Source organism: Podarcis pityusensis, assembly GCF_964106645.2.
Source record: "Podarcis pityusensis genome assembly, chromosome: 16".
NCBI classification, from domain to species: Eukaryota; Metazoa; Chordata; class Lepidosauria; order Squamata; family Lacertidae; genus Podarcis; species Podarcis pityusensis.
Window position 1 is genome coordinate 6,619,423 of NC_138041.1, and position 18,086 is coordinate 6,637,508.

An 18,086-nucleotide genomic window follows, 5' to 3' on the forward strand; every position below is an offset into this window, starting at 1 on the left:
ACTTTTAAAATTGGACTAGCACAGCACTTTATCATTATCATTAACATTTATGTAAAGGTAAAGGACTCCTGGACAGTTAAGTCCAGCCAAAGGCAACTATGGGGTTGTGGTACTCATCTCAGTTTCAGGCCAAGGGAGCCAGAGTTTGTCCACAGACAGCTTTCTGGGTCATGTGGCCAGCATGACTAAACCACTTCTGGAGCAACGGAAACCATGACGGAAACCAGAGCACACAGAAACACTGTTTAACTTCCCGCCGCAGCAGTACCTATTTATCTACTTGCACTGGTGTGCTTTCGAACTGCTAGGTTGGCAGGAGCTGGGACAGAGCAACGGGAGCTCACCCTGTCACAGGGATTCAAACCGCTGACCTTCTGACTGGCAAGCCCAGGAGGCTCAGTGGTTTAGACCACAGCGCCACCCGCTTCCCACATTTATGTACTGCCCTTCATCACAAGATCTCATGGTGGTTCAGAGAATATAATACAGGATAAAGACACAGGTAGATAATTAAAACAAAAACAACAACACAATAATCCTCCCTTCCAACAGACACATTTAAAAGGCTGTAGAATATCAGGCAGCCAAAGGTCTGGTTGAAGAGGAACATTTGTGCCTGGCTCCTAAACATATATAATAAAGGCACCAGGTGAACATTCCTGGGGAGAGCATTCCACAAATTGGGAGCCACTAGAGAGAAGGCCTGTTCTTGTGTTGCCACCCTTTGGACCTTATGTGGAGGAGGCGCACGAAGAAGGGCCTGAGATGATGAACGCAAAGTCCAGGATGGTTTATATGGGAAGACACAGTCCTTCAGATATTGCTAAGAGCAACTACCTTAAAATTCTGTGCCTGTGAAAGTATGTGGAATGCCCAGGTAATTTCAAAGGAAGATCCTTGAAGAATTTTGATGAGAAAGCGTGGAGATTTGCAAGAGGGTCTCTCCACATGAATAGGGCCACATTCACACTACACATCATAAAGCGGTGTGATACCATTTTAAACTATGATTCTCATCATCCCTGACCACTGGTCTTGCTAGCTAGGGAGGATGGGAGTTGTAGATTGTTTAACACTCACTGCGGCATCGGGGGGAAGTTGCACTCCTGCCATCCGGATGGCTGGCGGGTGCGCCGCTTCTCCCCCCCCCCATGCCACTATCTTTGTATTGGACGACCTCAGTTTTTTGACATGATTTTTGAGTCAAAAAACCTCGTCTAATACATGGAAAAATACGTCTAATACATGGAAAAATACGGTAAATGATAAATTCCCCCAATCTTTATTAAAGTTTTGGTCTTCTTGGTTCTTGAGCTTGCCGGTTAGTTCTGCCATTTCAGCATACAGTGGTACCTCAGGTTAAGACTAATTCGTTCCGGAGGTCCGTTCTTAACCTGAAACTGTTCTTAACCTGAAGCACCACTTTAGCTAATGGGGCCTCCCACTGCTGCCACACGATTTCTGTTCTCATCCTGAAGCAAAGTTCTTAACCTGAGGTACTATTTCTGGGTTAGCGGAGTCTGTAACCTGAAGCATCTGTAACCTGAAGCGCCTATAATCCGAGGTACCACTGTACTCCAACAGCTTAGTTTGCCATTCCTCTCTGGTAGGGACTTTGTCTTCTTTCCCTCTCTTGGGCTAGTAACATCCGTACATCTCTAATGCAAACTTGTGTCCTTTGCCCTTGGTTTTGCCCTCTCTATTGTTGGGAATTCAAAAGTGTTTACCCTAACCAGCAGCAGTGGTGAGTGGCACCCACTGGGACTGGTGAGGTGGAATGCATGAAACCCAAACAGTAGGTGGCGCCAGAGCCAATGGCAGCCAGGTCCCAACTGCTTGTAACATCCTCTCCGTCTTCTTCCCTGCTGAGTTCTACAAGGGACAAGATGGAGGGCTTATCCACACTAGTTGACCCTAGGTGGCCCTCAGAGTCCCCTGCAACTCCACAATTCTGTGATTCCGTTCTATGATTCTTTCCAGGCATGGTTCGTGATTTATTTATTTTTATTTTTTTAATAATTTTTTTATTAAGGTTTTAAACAAAGAAAAAGAAAAAACAACACACACACAAAAAAATACAAAATTTAACAATAAAAACACAAAACATAACAATTAAAAACAAACTTTCTTTTCCATTCCCAATTTTGAGTTACTTATTTTCTGGACTTCCTCATACCTCCCTCTTTTGTATTCCAATCTGCATTATTTGTCCAGCAGTTTCTTTTCCACTTTTTTAAACCCAATCTTTAATTTAATAAAATATTAAAATATATAGCTTCAACTTTTTAAAACATAATCCTTGTTCTTAATGTCATATACCTTTAAATTTTTCCCTTTTATTATCAAATTTCCATTTCTTTAAACATCTTTAATCTTGATCTTTAATCTTAATCTATCCTTAACTTTAACCTGTACAGCTGGAAACCACTTATTTTCAATCCAACATCACTCTAACATTCCTTAATTTTGCAGTGTTTCTGAAGATAGTCTTTGAATTTCTTCCAGTCTTCCTCCATCGACTCTTCTCCCTGGTCACGGATTCTGCCAGTCATTTCCGCCAATTCCATATAGTCCATAAGTTTCATCTGCCATTCCTCCAGCGTGGGAAGTTCTTGTGTCTTCCAATACTTTGCGATGAGTATTCTTGCTGCTGTTATTGCATACATAAAGAAAGTTCTATCCTTTTTTAACACCATTTGGCCCACTATGCCCAGGAGAAAGGCCTCTGGTTTCTTGGGGAAGGTATACTTAAATACCTTTTTTAATTCATTGTATATCATTTCCCAGAAAGCCTTAATCTTTGGGCACGTCCACCAAAGGTGAAAAAATGTACCTTCAGTTTCTTTACATTTCCAACATTTGTTATCGGGCAAATGATAGATTTTCGCAAGCTTGACTGGGGTTATGTACCACCTGTATATCATTTTCATAATGTTCTCTCTTAAGGCATTACATGCCGTAAATTTCATACCAGTGGTCCATAACTGTTCCCAGTCAGCAAACATAATGTTATGTCCTACATCCTGTGCCCATTTAATCATAGCCGATTTTACCGTTTCATCTTGAGTATTCCATTTCAGCAGCAAGTTATACATTCTTGACAGATTCTTAGTATTGGGTTCTAACAATTCTGTTTCTAATTTTGATTTTTCCACCTGGAAGCCAATTTTCCTGTCTAATTTAAATGCCTCCATTATTTGATAATAATGAAGCCAGTCTCGCACTTTGTTTTTTAGTTTTTCAAAACTCTGCAATTTCAGTCTATCGCCGTCTTGTTCCAAAATTTCCCAATATTTCGGCCATTTGACCTCCATATTGACCCTTTTCAAGGCTTTCGCTTCCATTGGTGACAGCCACCTTGGAGTTTTATTTTCTAGCAAATCCTTATATCTTATCCAAACATTAAATAGTGCTTTCCTGACAATGTGGTTTTTAAATGCTTTGTGTGCTTTGACCTTATCATACCATAAATATGCATGCCGTCCAAATACATTATTGAAACCTTCCAAATCCAAAATGTCAGTGTTTTCAAGATTTAAAGCTCAGTGTCTGAGTGCCTTTCCCTGCTTTCTCCATGAAAACCAGCTCTTTAAAGCTCAACCTGAGCAAATGGCAAACTGTGGAAAAACTGAATTGATGTTGAGCTCTAAAGAATGGGTTTTTGTAGGGAAAGCCTGGGGATGGGGCAGGGATGGATTTATGTATGATGAGGCCCTAGGCTACTAAAGGTAATGGGGCCCTTTATATGTCCACCTGTCCTTTGTCAACAACAAATTGTCGTTGCTGTAGGTGTTGAATATATTATATATGGTAATTTATGGACCTAAGAGGTATCTAAAGTAATTGTTGAACTGAAATACAGTTAAGAAGTGTATTAATAGTGAAATACAATTAAGAAGAAGTATATTATTAGTGAAATAATTATTAAGCTCAAACATGAGTCTGACCAAACTGCGGGAGGCAGTGGAAGACAGGAGTGCCTGGCGTGCTCTGGTCCATGGGGTCGCGAAGAGTCGGACACGACTAAACGACTAAACAACAACAAACTTTAAATGATTTTTTTATTCATAACAAACTTAATAATGCAAACACATTGGCATTTGGCAATAACAAAGGTTCCTTTAGAAACACTTTTTTTCCTTTAATTTTTTGGGGGGCCCCAAAGAGAGTGGGGCCCTAAGCCAAGCTTCCTCAACCTCGGCCCTCCAGATGTTTTTGGCCTACAGCTCCCATGATCCCTAGCTAGCAGGACTGGTGGTCAGGGATGATGGGAACTGTAGTCTCAAAACATCTGGAGGGCCAAGGTTGAGGAAGCCTGCCTAAGCTATAGCTTGTTTAGCTTATACATAAATCCAACACTGAAATGGGGGGGGGAAAGCTCAGACACAAAGAGTTGAGGTGTGGCCCTCTGCCTGTAAATAATCACAGAACTGAATCATAGAATTGTGGAATTGGAAGGGACACTCAGAGTCATCTAGTCCCACCCCCCTGCAAAAGGAGTGCTGGGTGGGGCAAGAAAGGTTAGTGTTGCTAAACCCTAAGACTAAGGAGGAGGAAGCTGGCAGACATTGCCACTCTGTGGACTGGTTTTAAGAAGGCAGACAGAGGTTTGTGGAATTCTGCCTCATTCATCCTGATAAGCCAGTCTCCACTGCAAAGTAGTAGTACCATCTTGAGTCTCCAGATCCAGCCCCCTTTCTGATTTCCAGTTAATCATAGAATTGTGGAGTTGGAAGGGACCCCAAGGGACATCTAGTCAGCTAAAGCATCTGTGGCGTTTGCCCTCCTATGTGTGTGACATCATACTGGGTTCATAGGGAAAGGGTTAACTAATTGTAATATGACTAACCAATGGGAACACAGGGGGCAGAGTTAACTGTGTATAAGTTTAAGCACAGAGGTTTTTAGTGAGTTAGAGTTGTTGAGAAGACAGTCTCAGTTAGGAGAGACAGAGAAGATAAGTCTGCGGGTTGGGCTAGTCTGGTGTGAAAGAGGGAGATAATTTGTTAAGAGGAGTCAGTCAAACAGTTGAGATAATCAGTCAGAAGGTATTAGGAAGGTATAGGCCGGTAAAGAAACTAAAGTTAAGATACTGACAGGAATATTATCTGAGAAACCATAAACTCGTTAATGTTTGTAAAATAAACTTGGGGTTTTTTTGTTTACTTTTAACAGCTGACTGGACTCAGTGTTTTACCAGAGAGTAACTGGTTGGTGGCAGTGGGGAAGTGAGCACAGTGGTGGCACAGGGATCAATAGACCGTTAAACATCCGGAGACCCTGTGTGATCACCACAGCATCCATGACAGATGGCCAGCCAACCTCTACTTTGAAACCTCCAAGGAAGAAGAGTCCATAACCTCCTGAGGGGAACCATTCCACTGTCAAATGGCTTTTACTGTCGGAGACTTCTTCCTGATGTTTACATGGACTCTCCTTTCTTGTAACATGGAGCCATTGGTTTGAGTCCTACCCTTCAGAGCAGGAGAAAACAAGCTACATGTTCCATCTTGAGATATTTGAAGGTGGCTATCATATCTCCTCTCAGCCTTGTCTTTTTCAGGCTAAACATACCCAGCTTCTTCAGCCATTCCTCACAAGGCCTGGCTTCCAAGCCCTTGATCATCTAGGTTGCCCTCCTCTGCACACAGTTGCAATGATAGAGAAGCCAGTGAATTAATTGCCCAGAAAATCCCTGCATTTCAGGACTAGATTCAGGGCTGTGTATCTTTGATAAGAGCCTGTTGATGTAATAAGGAGTTGGCTGGGTGAAATTTCTGTGAATCCTGGAAGGATTTTTATTTTTATGCAGATAGGTCGGGCTACTCTAGTAAGCTGGGCATGTGTTTGTGTCTCTGCACCTTTGCTTGTGTAATATGATTTGCTCCCTTTTCTTGACAATAGTTATCACCTGATTTGGGTTGAATGGCAGCTGATGTACTGGCAGAGTTTCTCCTCAAGGGAGATGGAGTGTTGATGTTACAGCCCTGTTCTTTTATGAGCTGAAAATGAAAGGATGGCTAGATGGGAGGAGGATTCTTAGAGTACCTCCCTCCTGATACGTTCCTCACCAACAATTTTTAAGCTCAAGTGGCAGGAACTTAGAAACATCAGAAGAGCCCCGCTGGATCAGGTTAGTGGACAGTCTCTGGACCAACATCATGTTCCCACAGTGGCCAACCAGGTGCCCCATAAGCAGGAGCTGAGCACAACACAATGCTCTCCACCCATGGTTACCAACAGCTGGTATACAGATGTTAACAGCCTCTGACAATAGAGTTACAACAAACAAATCAGAGCTAGTAATATTGTGTTTTCAGGTTGTAAACCACTTTGTGATATGTTATAGAAAACTGTGGTTTGTAAATATTTAAATCTATAAAATAAAATATATAGAACCGTACGGGAAACACTTGTTGAAGGACAACATAAAATCTATTTTTAAAAGTGGATTATGTATTCTGTTGTTCAACTTGATTATATATATATACACACACACACACACACACACACACACACACACACCACAGAGCCTAGTGCTTGCCGATTGGAAGGTCGGCGGTTCAAATCCCCACAACAGGGTGAGCTTCCGTTGTTTGGTCCCTGTTCCTGCCAACCTAGCAGTTCGAAAGCACATCAGCACATCAAAGTGCAAGTAGATAAATAGGTACCACTCCGGCGAGAAGGTAAACGGTGTTTCCGTGCGCTGCTCTGGTTCGCCAGAAGCGGCTTAGCCATGCTGGCCACATGACCCAGAAGCTGTATGCTGGCTCCCTCAGCCAATAAAGCGAGATGAGCGCTTTTGCTTCTTTAAGAATGAGCTGATTGGCTTGATGACTCTATGAAATCCACTTATCGTAGAGAATGAGGGCCCCAAGGTATCATGAAGCCAGATGTGGCTGTAGCTGTGTTGAAACTAAGTTGGTACAGTGCCTGGACAGGAGCAACAAAGGAAGCCCACACTTCAGTTCAACCATAGAAGGAAGGAGGAGATAAGTGATTTTGGATGCAATTCAAATTTTAATATGAAAGCAAATAGGAATAACCCAGTCAGAAGTGCAAATACGATGTGAAACGAAGTATTTGGATGCACACAATTCTCAACCTGTTGCTAAGATCAAGTTGTCAGCAGACAGTAAGAGCAGTATACAAGGATTTTAAATATAACTGCAATAGGCAAAACAGATATAGACATAAGGAAAACATCCATGCGTTGTGGATGTTCAACATTTCAGGTGGGAATTGTGGAAGCTGATCTAGCTCTTCTTGTTTTCTCCATCGTTCTTCCTTGGATCTTTCACTTTGGTCTTGATTTAAAGCCAGCAGTTACCACTGTTACATGTGTTGCTTGGCAGGGCCTGGGTATAGAACGAGGACATGTTGGAACCACCACTGGCATACAGAGAAGATCTGCCACCGCCATATCCGTAAGCACATGGGTTGTACTGCTCGATGCGAAAAGCCTGGTCAGGGCAACAGAGAGCTGGCCCTGGGATGGTCAGGACAAAAGGTGGTGGCCGGATGGTCACTGTTGATGGGGGGCACTGGGCATAGCATTGGTTATTCCATCCACCACGGCCAGCAGACATCTTTGAGGTTCAGAGGTGGACCTGAAAGTACATGGAGTCAGCATCATGCAGAGTTCCCAATGGAGAGCACAAGTTTGATATTAACAATAGTAAAGAGCTCAATAAGACGCCAAAAGGCCATCTAGTTCCATACCATGGGATATATATATCCATGGAGTCAATAGAGGGATTTTTTTTATTCTCCCCCTTCCATAGTGAAAAAATAAATAAATAAAAAATTGCTGCCATTCAATGAAGCTGAATTGCAGAAGATTCAGCACAGAGAAAAAGGAAGTTCTCTGTCACACAGCATATTGTTAGGGATTGATCACCAACTTTACAGGCTTTACAGGCGGTTTATATCCAGGCACATACAAAACTGTCCTATACCAAATCAGACCAATGTTCCATTCAGCTTGGCTTTGTGCTCATTGACTGCCAGTGGCTCTCCAGGAGTTCAGACAGGGGTCTCTCCTACCCAGAGATGCCAGGGACTGAAACAGAGACCTTCTGCTAGAATGGCGGATGTTCTCCCACTGAGCTATAGCCTTTCCCCCAAATCAACTGTGGATAAAGCTATCAAAGCCTACAATGGTTGTATACTACCTCATTTTCTGTAAGCTAAAGTCTCAAATACTGTGGTATTTCCCCGTAGGGTAGTGATTCATGGAGCTGAAGAGTTTAGGGAGTCTTGGTTTTGCTGGGTGAGACCATCAGAATAAGAACATGAGAACAAAAGAACAAAAGAACATAAGAAGAGTCTGCTGTATCATGATAATGTCCCATCTGGTCCATCATCCTGTTCTCACAAAGGCCACCCAGATGCCCCCATGGGAAGCCCTCAATCAGCAACTGAGCACAAACCACTCTTGCCTTCTGTGGTTCCCAGCAACGGATATTCAGAAGCATTACTGCCCCTGACATTTGAAACAGAACATGGCCATTGTGGCTTGAAGTCACTGACAGCCTTATCTGCCATGAATTTTAAAGCCATCCAGATGGGTGGCCATCATTGCCTCCTGTGGGTTAGAATACCATAACCACCTCTAGTTAAAATGGATATCAGCTGATTTTGAAAAGTCATCAACCTGAGACATTGGAGAACACTGGGATAAAGGAAGAGCTTTCCCAAGAGATAGCTGTCCACCTTATGGGAGAGGGGGGAATACAATGCTAGGCTTACTCAGAGTAGGTCCATTGAAGGTAACAAACATGGCCAAGTTAGATTCATTAATTTTGATGGGTATATAATGAGCTGGACTTCATTGAATAAAACCCTCTAACTTTAATGAGGGAGAAACTCTAGGTTCCATTACTGGTACAAGCAGAAGGGTAGTGGAAGGGTTCTTCCACTCTAGAGGTCTTCAAGCATATACTGGGCAGTAATATATTCTGGATTATCAAGATCTGGATTTTCCTCATTGAGCAGAAAGTTGGTCTTGAAAATCTACATGGCTTCCTCCAACTCTACAATTTAAATGAGCCAGTCTTCTGGCTCGATATAAGCAATTCCTGTAACCAAATGAGAAAGCACAGAAGGTCCCAGGTCTAAATAGTGGTGGTATCAGTTTAAAGGACCTATCATAGAAAGAATAGGAAATACTTCAGGCTGACACCAGGAAACCTGACACATTTTTGGATAGATAGTCCAAGGGCCTGGTAGTTTCCTCTTGGTGGGACTCACAGCTTCATGGTAGAGCTATGTAGAAGGCAACAACTGCTACCACTACTGCTCCTGTTACTGCAAAGCTTGTGAGTTCCAGCAAAAAGGAAGTTATCATTCATTTGGAGCATCTATCCCAATGATAAACGTCAATCAAGTATCTCATCTAAGAATATAAATCAGTGGTTAGGAGTCTTTAGTCCTCCAGAAGTTTCTGGATTGCTGCTCCCATCATCCTTGACTATTGTACCTGTTGGTGATGTTGGAGTGCTGGAGTCCATAGGTTCCTCACCTTTACTGTAAACCCCAGAGAAGTTTCCCCCACCAAAGTGCTCCAGCCCAGCATAATGCAGACACACACACACAATTCAAGTGCACTTGCTTGAAAACCTCACATAGCAGTGCAATCTACCCTTGAAAATTAGCAACAACTGACATTCACCTGCATAACCTTTGTAAACCTAGAAAATGTGCATCCTAGAAAATTTGTACATTCAGAAAATGTGCCCGCTTTCTCAGAACCCAAGTGGACTTACCTAGTTCTCTAAGAAGCAGGAATGCAGAGAAGTGTTTGGAAGCAGCCTAGAGGATGGGGTTTTTATACTGTATCTCTGGTAGCCTGGAGCATACTTAAGACTCCCCCTTTTTAAGGGGTGTATGATGACAAGTTGATAATTTGTCATAGGGAACTCCCCAGATTCCTGTAAAGAGTTGACACCCTTTCCTTGATAATCAGAATACTCACCTCACTGAATACTCACCTCACTGTTGTCATAGGGTTCTCCCAAACTCAGTATCAAAACATTACAAATCTTTCAACATACCGATTGCTGCACGGACAGCGTGCCAAATCAGCATTTCCTCTTCACAAATTTGCTCTCCTAACTGGTACATCACAATCAACAAGTTGTTATGGGACATAGCTAATGTTACTTGCAATCAGGATGGAGTCACTGCTGGTGCCCTCAAACTACGTTAACCCACCATAAAAGACCCCTAAGAATTTGGGAATCTGGAAAAAGTGTCAAATAAGGCTACAATAATACAGCTTCCTATATTCCATTGTTCCTAATTAAATATTGTCTCACCCCCTTATAGACGTAAGTGGTCACTGTACTTTGCCAGGGATGGTATCTTGTAGATACCAACTCATCAGGAGGTCTGTTTCATGCAATGTTGGGATCAGGCCCTTGGACACATCACATATCAAGACAAGTGATGTCTCTTGTTGTCTTATTGGTGCCTGTTAATGCAAAATCTGTCTTCCAACTTCTCTACACTTCAAACGTCTGGTACAACGGCTTATTTCCTAAGTTAGATGGGTTCCAGGGAAAGTTTTTCCCCGGTCCTTACTACAGGTCCCAAATTGTGTCCCAAATCCAATCTTATTTCTGGAAACAGGTGAATGCCCACTTTCCACCAAAGCTTGTTGGGCTGCCTTGAAATACTGGCTTAAGATCTCAGTATTTGGCTTGGGGAAGGGATTACTTGTACATCTAACCAATGAGGAGTTTATCAGTCCATGGCTGTCACCATCCCTTTTGTATCAACTGGGCTACAATACCACTCTTGTATCCCTGAGGCAAAGGCTTTGGGACATCTCACACAGCAACCTGCAATCCAGATCCAATGTAATCTGTCACCCGATTGCAGCTGGAATCCAATATGGGCACAACTTTCAGTTAGCCTCATATCTTAGGAATTTGTCCGTACCCACCTATTGGCGTTTATTTACCAAAGCTAGATTAAATGTATTTCCTTCGGAAGTTCTAAATGGTAGACTGAGAGGCATCCCCTATCAGAATAGGCTTTGTTTATGTTCTCAGGACGTCGATTGCATGAACCATATCCTACTGCACTGTGGGCAGTATGAGCAAGCAAGGGATAAAATGATCAGTGCCTTACTAGCAAATCTGAAGCCTTCCATATTAAATACCTTCTGGAGGATAGATCAAATGGTATTACACTGACTGTGGCAATGTTTCTTACAGAGGTCACAAGAAACAAAGACCATCACGCTCTAGACATAACAAAATGACTACCTCGGTCTCTTTCGCCTGTTGTTTGGTTGTCTTAACTGTATCTTGTTTTGAAACTGTTTTGTGGGTCTATGGACGGCAATACACACACACACACACACACACACACACACACACACACACATTGGTGCCTGCTGAAGGCTTTCCTTTCCCAACAACCTTTTTATGGATTAAAAAAAAGCTCTGATCTGATTCTATAATAAATTTGAAAATGTTTTTAGTAAAATGTTTTTATTATCAATTCCTTTGGTATGTTTCTAGCTAGTGATTCATAAAGGATTTTTTCTTTGTATTGATTTCTCTTTCTCAGCTCATGTTAAACGATGCTTTATTGAGCTTATTGTCATTTTGTATGGTGTATTTTTATGGAAACTGTGATCTATAAGGGTTGTATCCCATGCTGCTCTTCCTCAGAGTAGACCCAGTGAAATGGATGGACATAACTAGCTTAAGTCAATGGAACTTAGCTTCTGAGAACCCTAAAATTTAGGGCCTAGATATTAGATCAAGTTGGGCAACCTCTGCTCTCCAGGTGTAATAGCTTCCATCAGCACCAGAAAGCATCGCCAAATGGCCAGGAATACAGGACTTGCAGTTCAGCTATATTTGAAGGCCCAAGGGTTCCTCACACCTGTATTAGATAATAGAACATGCAGAGGTGATGCTCTGGGAGGTGCTCCTGGAGGGTTTATGGTCCATGTTTTCCTCCAGAAGACAAGCAAACACAACCCAGAACTGATTCTGCCCTAGCACCAGGGGAGATATGTACCTTCAGGGGAACTGGAAGTTTGTACCAGGCCATTTAAGGGAAACAGCGATGAAAAGGTAGGCCAGGAACTGCAGGCTATACTTTGGGTGATTGTTAATAGATCAATGAATGACTGTGATTCCAAACAGTTTAATAAAAGCCAGATAAATTTGCAAGTGTATGTGTTTGTGGTAAATGCTAGGAGAAACTGCCTAATTGTTGAGATATGTTTGATGGTGGAGCAATCAGCCTCTGGGCAGCCTTTGGTTAGGGATACTGTACTTGCGAGATCCCTGCATTGAACGAGGTGGTGGACGACTGGATACTCTTGAGAGTCTCTCTAAAGCACTATAATTGTAGAAGTTAGTTTTCTAGTTTTCCTTTTCTAGACATCAGTACTACGAACCTAGGAACACTGAAGTTTAGTTAAAAGAAGAAGAAGGGCTGTGAGAAAAGACTTCAGATACTGGCATTGATGTTGCATGATGCATCTTCAGGATGAGTCACTTCACAGGGCTCTGCCTCCCAGCTGAGTGTTTTCCATGTGGCAAGAACTTCAAATTACAGTAAGTAATTGCCTGTTCTGTTTATGAGTTTCTTGCAAACCTCAGAGCAATAGAGCATCCAAGTTACACCCTACAGGTTCTTTTCCTCATAGCACGCCAAAGCCACATTCTTATATGAGATGTAATCTCACATTTCCTGGAATTTGCTCCATTGGGATCAGGAGAATCATTATCAAAATGATCACTGCATTGCTGTCTTTAAACCACCCAAAAACCAGGACTGATGGCTACAAGCTTGCCACATCTGGGTGTTTCCACTGAAACATGCTACTTCTGGTGAGCCATGGTAAACAAGAAAGGCAGAAGGTGCTACTTCAGAGGTAGCCAACAATGTCTTTCTTCTGAGGATGACATTTCCTTAAGGATGATCTCATAGTTTTCTCGTGGCTACCCTGAAATTCTAATTGAATACAGAGCAATAATGTTTTAATACTTGAAGAAATGAAAACCTCAAAGACCATCTATGGCCAATAAATCATGGCATATGCCCCCTATGCTCAACAGACGGTAAAGGTAAAGGGACCCCTGACCATTAGGTCCAGTTGTGACCGACTCTGGGGTTGCGGCACTCATCTCGCTTTGTTGGCTGAGAGAGCCAGCGTACAGCTTCCGGGTCATGTGGCCAGCATAACTAAACCGCTTCTGGCGAACCAGAGCAGCACACGGAAACGCTGTTTACCTTCCCGCTGGAGCGGTGCCTATTAATCTACTTGCACTTTGACGTGCTTTTGAACTGCTAGGTTGGCAGGAGCAGGGACCAAGCAATGGGAGCTCACCCCATTGTGGGGATTCGAACCGCTGACCTTCTGATCGGCAAGTCCTAGGCTCTGTGGTTTAACCCACAGCACAACCCGTGTCCCACAACAGACAGTACCACACTTCTAAAAGATAAAGAAGCTATTGCGCTGCGCTGGAAAGAACATTAACAGCATCTCCTTAACTGCAACTCCCCCCTGGCTGCTGAGGTTCTCTCACAAATTCTGCAAAACCAAGTTAGAGATGAGCTTGCAGTATCTCCAAGTCTGGGAGAGTTGTGTATAGCTATTAACCAAATGAAAAACAACAAAGCCAGCGGACCTGATGGGATACCTGCTGAAGTCTTAAAAGTGGGCAGAATTGAAATTACACAACAACTTCACAAGTTCATTGAAAAAATCTGGGAGAGAGAGGAGATCCCAGGAGGCTTTAGGGATGCCAAAATTATCAATTTATTTTTAAAGGTGATAAAACAGATTACAGAAACTATTGAGGCATCTCTTTATTAGCTACTACCTGCAAAATTATTGCAAGGATCTTAGCAAACCATCTCCTAACAATATCTGAGGCTAATCTTCCTGAATCCCAAAATTGTTTGAGACCTTCTAGGACAGTGGACATGATTTTCACCTCCCAAAAGCTTCAAGAAAAATGCAGGGAGCAAAACCAACCCCTGTATATCTCATTTATTGACCTGACTAAGGCCTTTGACACTGTAAATGGTAATGCCCTGTGGACTGTCCTTCCAAAAATTGACTGCCCAGATAAATTTGTGAACATCCTGCAGCTCCTCCATGATAATATGACAGCAACAATCACAGATAACAATGGCTCTCAAAGTGAACCATTCACAGTGGGATCAGGTGTCAAAGAGGGTTGTGTTATCGCCCCAACTCTATTATTTTCATTGTCATGATTCTACACATTATTGAAGACAAACTCCCCGTTGGAGTAGAAATCATATATTTATTTCCTTGACATCTGATGGGAGGGCGTTCCACAAGGAGGGCACCACTACCGAGAAGGCCCTCTGCCTGGTTTCCTGTAACTTTGCTTCTCACAGTGAGGGAACCAACAGAAGACCCATGGAGCTGGACTTCAGTGTCTGGGCTGAACAATGGAGGTGAAGACGTTCCTTCAGATATACTGGGTTGAGGCCATATAGGGCTTTAAAGGTCAGCACCAACACTTTGAATTGTTCTCAGAAATGTACTGGGAGCCAATGTAGGTCTTTCAAGACTGCTGTTGTATGGTCTCGGCGGCCACTCCCAATCACCAGTCTAGCTGCCGCATTCTGGATGATTTTTAACATTAAGAAAGGGTTAAGGAATGTTTTTCATAACTTGGTTGGACACATGACATCCTACTTTTAATAACACATTATGAATGTTAATGCGCTGCAGAGCAACCAGCAACCAGCAGTAGGGAAACAACATTTTGATGGAGGAAACAAAGGGAAGAAACACTTTTAATTTACAAGTATGCCCTGTGACATTTTAGAACAATATATCTAATATCATTCTAAGAATGTTAAACTGGTCAGTGTAGACTGAGCCATGGCCTTAATGGTTTGACATTCACTGTGGTGCACATGCCCAACCTTCAGGTTAAGTTGACAAGGGAATGCTCATACTCAAAATGCTTTGGGAATTTTACCCCAAAGCCTTTGCTTTCCTCCCCAGATTAGAGGCCAAATTAAATCCATGAACAAAAAGCCACTTCAAGCAATGACTCCCTACATTTTGAAGTAGCTGAAAAAGAGGAGTCCCATGCCAGTTCTGGGTTTTCTTCCAAATTCCACTTTCGGGGTGTTGAGTTGTGGCAAACCTACTCCGACCCTAAAGTGGGAGCAAAATTATTCAGACAGTGCTTTCAAACTTTATATTCTTTGTGAACTAACTTCCACCAATGTATTTGATAGTTTTGAAACTTTACTCTGTAATACTGTGTTTTTAAGTGTTATACCACCTTGTGATATCTTATATGAAGGTGCAATTTGTAAACATTTAAATCAAGAAAGTGAGATATATGGAATTATGCTGGGAATGGTTGTTGAAGGACAGCATAAAATCTGCAAAATGAAGTGATCTGCATTGATGTTATATGTTCTGGTGTTTGAGTCAATATAGTTTAGGTTCTTTTTCTGTTTTTCTTTTAAAAAAGTGAACCGATTGAGTCAAAGGTACTTTGAAAGCCATTTCTCGTTTCGGATGAGGACCCCAAGGTATCATGATGGTAGATGCTCCTGCAACTGTGCTGAAGCTGAGTTGGTCAAGATCAGCTCAGTGCCTCGACAGGAGGCAATGAGAGAAGCCTACCTAATTCCAGACTTCAATTCAATCATAGAAAAAAGAGAGAGGAGATCAATGTTTTTGGATGCAAATAGAAGTTTAATATGAACCCAGAGAGGTATGCATAGCCCAAAGAGAAGTGCAAACAGAATGATGCAGAAAGAAATACATTATGCTTCATAATATTTTGTTTCCATAAATTACAAGGCTGATAGAACATGGTGGAATAAGACCGCAAACCAGATGGCACACAATGCATGTTCAGAAATGGAATAATTGACGATCAGGATTCCATTTTGCTTTTCTATTTTGCTTTTTTGAAAGGGAGGGATCTTCTTCATACAATTGACCAGGGAATTGAGAAAAGGATCCCGGGGAAGGTGTCATATATATAACCCACTCTGGCTATCATTCCCAATTCAGAATGGATAATACTCCCTCAGTCCCCATCCCATAATATTGCTTCCTCAGAATGACTTGAATGTGCAATTCCTGGTAGAAATGGCTTGGTGCACCCACAGTTCTAATTCTGGTGCTCAGATCAAGTGACCTGCAGATGGTGAAGCATTATTCAAGGATTTTAAATTCAACCACCTGAGGCAAAGCAGATATAATGCGGGGAATTACAATGTAGGCATAATCAGTATGCGATAAGCATAAGGAAAGCTTGTGTACATCTTATTTCAAGAAGGGCTCAGATGCCACAGGTCACGCCTTGTGCCAATTGTGATGTTCAATATTTCAGGAGGGAGTGGTGGGAACTGGTCCACCTCTCCTGTTTTTCTCTTGCTTTATTTTGGTTGCCGTCCTTCTTCCATGCATATCCTTCTTTGGCCTTGATTTAGAACTTGCAGGTACTGTAGCTGCTATTGTGGCATGAGCTGCTTGTATTGTGGCTGCAGCTAGTGTGGCTGCTATTGTGGCATGAGCTGCTTGGCAGGGCATGACAGCCACCACTGGCATGCCGAGAAGATCTGCCCAGAGGTTGTGCCAGAGGTTTAACACATGGGTTGTGCTGATCAATGACAAGAGGCTGCTCAGGGCAGTAGAGCTCTGGCCCTGGGATGGTCAGGACAAAAGCTGGCGGCTGGATGGTCACTGTTGAAGGAGGACATTGAGCATGGCAAGAATCACGCCAGATACCAGAACGACGAGCAGCAGACATCTTTGAGGTTTAGAGGTGGATCTGAAATAAGAAAAGAGTTAGCATTATGTAGAGCTTGAGATGCTGGTTAAGAACCTAATGAGAACCCTGCTGGATCAGACCAAAAGGCCATCTAGGGTAGAGGTTTAACAAGTGAAGGTTTTATTCCTTCACAATTCTAGAACATGGGTCCATCCAGTGAAGCTTTCTAGTTGCCTGGCTCAATCTATTTAAGTCCCATAGCCCCATGATAAAGCACACATGTTATGAACACTAGGCCTCAGGTCCAAATAGGAGCAATTTCTGCTTTAAGGACCTAAGGCAGAAAGGCTGGGAAGGACGTCCGCTGGACACCAGGAAATCTGATGCAGTAGCATCCATAGTCCAATGGCCTGACAACTTCTTATACATGGTAGCCTCAGCTTCCTGGTGTAGCTACGTATGTAGAAGGCAACAGTTGCCATCCATACCTCCACTCCAAAGGTTTTGAGTTCCACTGAAAAGGAAGTTAACTACCTTTGGGCTTTCGACCCCAATGTCAATCTCCATCAGAGTCTCATCTATGCCTGCACTCTAGAACTACCTATCCCAATATCAAACTTCAGCAAAGTATCTCATTGATTCCCAGGGCTTCTTTTCACCTGGAACTCAGTTCCAGCACCTCTCAGGTGGGCACCATTATCGTTACAGGACAACAAGCGAGTTGTTCATGGTGAGTTCTGGCACCTCTTTTCTTAGAAAAATAGCACTGGCCGTGCCCATAAATCAGTGGTGAGGAATCTGTGGAGCTCCAGAGGTTGCTGAATGGCGGCTCCTAACCAAGTATAATGCATCCACATCCAAAGAAAGAGAAGCAATGCAAGTAAGTTAGCTTGAAAACCTCACACAAAGGAGCAAATCCCTGAACCAACTTATCTATCCTGCAGATGGACTCCTGTGTAACTTCTGCACATCTAGAAGATCCAGAAGCTGTGCCCATTGTCCCAGAACCCCAATAGACTTACCTAGTTCTCTGAGAATCAGAAACGAAGTGTTTGGAAGAAGCCTAGTGCATGGGCTTTTTATACTCCTTGGTGGCAGGAAGTTTATTTAAGACTTCCCTGTTTTTCTTTTGGGGGTGTAATGGATATAATGAAGAGCTGACATATTGCTATAGGGAACACCACAGATTTTTTAATAGAGGTGACACCCTTTCCTTGATAATCTAATATTCATTTATGGTCACCGCATTGGCATGTTATGTTTCTCCCAAACTCGGTATTAAAGCACCACACATATTTTAACATAGGCAAATGTGCCAAAAACAGCACT

The 18,086-nt window shown here is 42.6% G+C and overlaps 3 long non-coding RNA genes across 4 annotated transcripts in view; 1 reads left to right on the forward strand and 2 right to left on the reverse strand.

The window, feature by feature from the left end:
• Positions 1-18,086, forward strand: part of LOC308465156 — a 28,173-nt gene that overhangs the window by 433 nt on the left and 9,654 nt on the right. For both annotated transcript variants that reach the window (XR_013980292.1, XR_013980293.1), the window contains exon 2: positions 12,408-12,584. This is a non-coding gene — a long non-coding RNA (uncharacterized lncRNA). The remainder of the gene's footprint in view (positions 1-12,407; positions 12,585-18,086) is intronic.
• On the reverse strand, positions 7,001-10,391 carry LOC308465121. The gene is made up of 2 exons (XR_013980250.1): positions 9,768-10,391; positions 7,001-7,610 (listed from the first exon to the last, which is right to left on the reverse strand). It is a non-coding gene; the product is annotated as an uncharacterized lncRNA (long non-coding RNA).
• On the reverse strand, positions 15,710-17,842 carry LOC308465154. Its single transcript, XR_013980289.1, has 2 exons — positions 17,780-17,842; positions 15,710-16,817 (listed from the first exon to the last, which is right to left on the reverse strand). It is a non-coding gene; the product is annotated as an uncharacterized lncRNA (long non-coding RNA).